General features: G+C 37.3%; 1 non-coding gene across 1 annotated transcript; it reads left to right on the top strand.

The window, feature by feature from the left end:
* The first annotated feature begins 3,644 nt into the window (after positions 1–3,644).
* On the top strand, positions 3,645–3,751 carry LOC121212030 (small nucleolar RNA R71). Its single transcript, XR_005907242.1, has one exon. It is a non-coding gene; the product is annotated as a small nucleolar RNA R71 (small nucleolar RNA).
* The last annotated feature ends 316 nt before the right edge of the window (positions 3,752–4,067 follow it).

Genomic DNA, 4,067 nt, shown 5'->3' with positions numbered 1-4,067 from the left:
ACCTGATAGCGTCTTTGAATAACGAAGGCCAATAAAAACCTGATTCAAGTATTTTGTGTACGGTCTTAGTTCCACTATAGTGTCCTCCGGTTGGTCCTGAGTGGCAATGTTCCAATATTTTTGATGTTTCTGATCTTGTAACGCATCTTCTAATGACTTGATCTGCACATCTGCGAAACATAAATGAGTCGTCCTAAAAGTAGTTTTTCACATCATTAAAGAATTGCTTCTTTTACTGGTGTGTTAACTCTTTTGGGATAATGTTAGCAGCTAAAAAATTCGCGATGTCTGCAAATCGAGGTACCTCGGAGTTAGATATAGCAAAAAATTATTCTTCAGGGAACAAATCATTTATTTCAATGTCATCTAGTTTTCTGGTATTGGATTTCTCGAGCCTGGACAGATGATCAGTCGCGAGATTTTCAGCTCCTTTCTTATCCTAAATCTCCAAGTCGAATTCCTGCAATAGGAGAATCCATCGAATGAGTCGAGGTTTTGCATCAGTTTTAGTTAAAAGGTAGTGAAGGGCAGAATGGTTAGTGTAAACAACAACTTTAGACAATATGAGATATGATCGAAATTTATCAAATGCAAAAACCACAGCTAGCAACTATTTTTCCGTAGTAGTATAATTTTCTTGTGCAGCAGTTAAGGTTTTGCTGGCGTAATAGATAGGTTGAAAATGCTTATCTCTTCGCTGTCCCAATACTGCACCTACTGCAAAGTCACTCGCATCACACATTAGTTCAAATGGAAAGTTCCAATCAGGTACAATTATGATTGGAGCATTAATTAATTTATCCTTTAATGTATTAAATGCTTCTAAACATTCCTGATCGAAGTTAAAAGGTATATCTTTTTCTAGCAGTTTAGTCAAAGGCTTAGCTATTTTAGAAAAATCCTTAATAAATCTTCTATAAAAACCAGCATGTCCTAAAAAGCTTCTAATAGCCTTAACCGAACTAGGAGGTGGTAATTTTTTGATTGTTTCTATTTTAGATTTATCCACCTCAATCCTTTTACTAGAAATTTTATGCCCTAATACAATACCTTCTTGAACCATGAAGTGACATTTCTCCCAGTTAAGCATAAGGTTTGTTTCCTCACGTCTTATTAAAACTCGTTTGAAATTTTTAAGGCAGAGATGGAAAGAGTTATCGAATACCGAAAAATCATCCATAAATACTTCCATGATATCTTCCACGAGTTCGTCGAATATGGCCATCATACAGCGCTGAAAAGTGGCAGGATTATTACATAATCCAAAAGGCATTCTACGATAAGCGAACGTACCATATGGGCATGTGAATGTCGTCTTTTCTTGATCTTTAGGAGCTATTGGGATTTGAAAGTAACCAGAGAGTCTGTCTAGAAAGCAGTAATACATGTGTCCGGATAATCTTTCCAACATTTGGTCGATGAATGGCAAAGGGAAGTGATCTTTTCTTGTGGCATCATTCAGTTTCCTGTAGTCTATGCAAACTCTCCACACTGTGACTGTTCTTGTTGGGATTAATTCATTCTTCTCGTTGGTCACAACCGACATGCCTCCTTTCTTGGGGACAACCTGCACGGGACTTACCCAAGAACTATCAGAAATAGGATAAATAATTCCAACATCTAGAAGTTAAATTACCTCAGCTTTTACAACTTCCTTCATGTTGGGGTTCAGACGTCTTTGAGCTTGCACACACGGTTTGTATTCATCTTCCATCAAAATTTTGTGGGTGCAAAAAGAAGGGCTAATTCCTTTAATGTCAGAAATTTTCCAATCTATGGCCTTTTTATGTTCTTTTAATACTTGGATTAATTTCTCTTTCTCCTTGGGTTGTAAGTTAGAAGCAATAATAACTGGTAATGTAGAATTATTTCCGAGGAATGCATATTCTAAGTGGTTTGGTAATTGTTTAAGTTCCAGTTTGGGAGGCTCATCAATAGCGGGTTTTTGCTTAAGTTTATCGTTTATCTTAATGCCCTCATATTCTACTTGTCTTGATGAATGGTCATTAGGTTCCTCACCTGTTTCCTCGCCTTGAGCTGGATAAGGTTCCGTCGTCTCCTTCTGTACAATTTTCTGAAAAAAGTCTTGAATAATATGATCAATAGAGTCAATAAAATAGCATGAATCATCCTGTTGCCTAGAGAATCTCATAGCATCATAAATTTTAAAGATAATCTCCTCGTCACCTACTCTAAGTACCAATTTACCGTCACCCACATCGATTACAGCCCTAGTAGTGACTAGAAATGGGAGCCCTAAAATTAAGGGTACTTCCACATCTTTATCCATGTCAAGCACAACAAAATTAACAGGGAATATGTATTTATCTATTTTTACGAGTACGACTTCTATAATACCCCAAGAAGATTTAACGGATCTATCGGCTAACCGAATACTCATCCTAGTAGGTTTAGGTTCCCCAAGACCAAGTTGTTTGAAAATTTTATATGGCATCAAATTAATGTTAGCGCCTAAATCAGCTAATGCTTTTTCAACATTCAGACTACCAATTAAGCAAGAGATAGTAAAACTTCCTGGATTTTTCAGTTTGGTCGGCAACTTGTTTTGGAGTATGGCTAAGCACTCCTCGTTGAGTTCTACTGTAGGTAAGTCCTCAAACTTTCTTTTATTTGTTAGAAGCTCCTTAAAAAATTTTGCGTATGTAGGCATCTATGAGATGGCTTCAACAAAAGGTAAGTTGATATGTAATTGCTTAAAAAGTTCAAGAAACTTACCGAATTGTGCATCAATGCAATCTTTTTTCAATTTTGCTGGATATGGAACTGCTGGTTTATATTCCTCCGGCACTGGTTTGTCACTATTTTTGGGTTTTTCTTCCCTGCTTTCGCTTTCCACGGTTTCTTGTGCTAACTTCTTTTCAAATTCCGCTAACACTTTCCCACTCCTTAGTGTAATTGCTTTGACATGCTCTTTTGATTTGGTGTTACTAAGTAAACTTCCTAATGGTCTTTTCGAGATCAGTTTGGATAGCTAGCCTCTGCGTTTTGAGCCCTTGGATCGACGCTTGTTGATTTTTAAGTGTTGGCTCGGTGTTTTGAAAATGGGTTTCTGACACTGATATAAACTTTAAGAGCATTTTTTCAAGGTTTGGCTTCTTTTCCTGTTGGTAGGGTGGTTGTTGGTAGCTCGGAGGATGTTGTGGTCTTTGATTTCCTTGACTGCCCCATGAAAAATTGGGTTGGTTCCTCCAACCTGCATTATAAGTGTTACTATATGGACTGTTTTGAGGTCGAGATTATTACCCATGTAGTTTAATTGCTCATTATCCATGTTGTGGCCATAAGGTTGGTATTCCGAATGGTTTGTTCCACTGCTACTTGCTTCGCACTATATTACTGGGTGAACCTGTGAAGAACAAAGAAAACCATCAATCTTTTTATTCAAGAGGTCTACCTGATTTGATAGCATGGTGACCGAATCGACGTTATAAACACCGGCTATTTTTGTTGGCTTTGTCCTCATGACTCGCCACTGATAGTTATTCAGTGACATCTTCTCTATAAACTCATAGGCATCTTCCAGTGTTTTATTGTTGATGGTTCCGCCAGCAGCTGCGTCAACCATTTGCCGAGTCGAAGGATTCAGACCATTGTGAAATGTTTGTACTTGGAGCCAAAGCGGTAACTTATGGTGAGGGCACCTTCTCAGAAGGTCATTGTATCTCTCCCATGCATTGTAAAGTATTTCTAAATCCATCTGCACAAAAGAAGAGATATCGTTACGTAATTTAGTCGTTTTAGCCGACGAAAAATATTTTAGTAAAAATTTTTCGGTCATTTGTTCCCAAATAGTAATTGACCCTCGTGGTAACGAGTTTAACCACTGTTTAGCTTTGTTCCTCAATGAAAAAGGAAACAACCAAAGACGTATGGCATCATAAAAAATGCCATTAATTTTAAATGTATCGTATAGTTCTAAGAAGTTGGCTAAATGAGCGTTGGGATCCTCATCCTGCAAACTTTCAAACTGAACAAATTGTTGTATCATTTGAATAGTGTTAGGTTTTAATTCAAAAGTATTTGCAACTACAGCAGGTCCAACTATG

Source organism: Gossypium hirsutum, chromosome A12 (genome assembly GCF_007990345.1).
Source record: "Gossypium hirsutum isolate 1008001.06 chromosome A12, Gossypium_hirsutum_v2.1, whole genome shotgun sequence".
Taxonomy (NCBI): Eukaryota; Viridiplantae; Streptophyta; class Magnoliopsida; order Malvales; family Malvaceae; genus Gossypium; species Gossypium hirsutum.
Note: the sequence above shows the minus strand (reverse complement) of the source record. Positions and strands in the feature narration are given on the sequence as shown.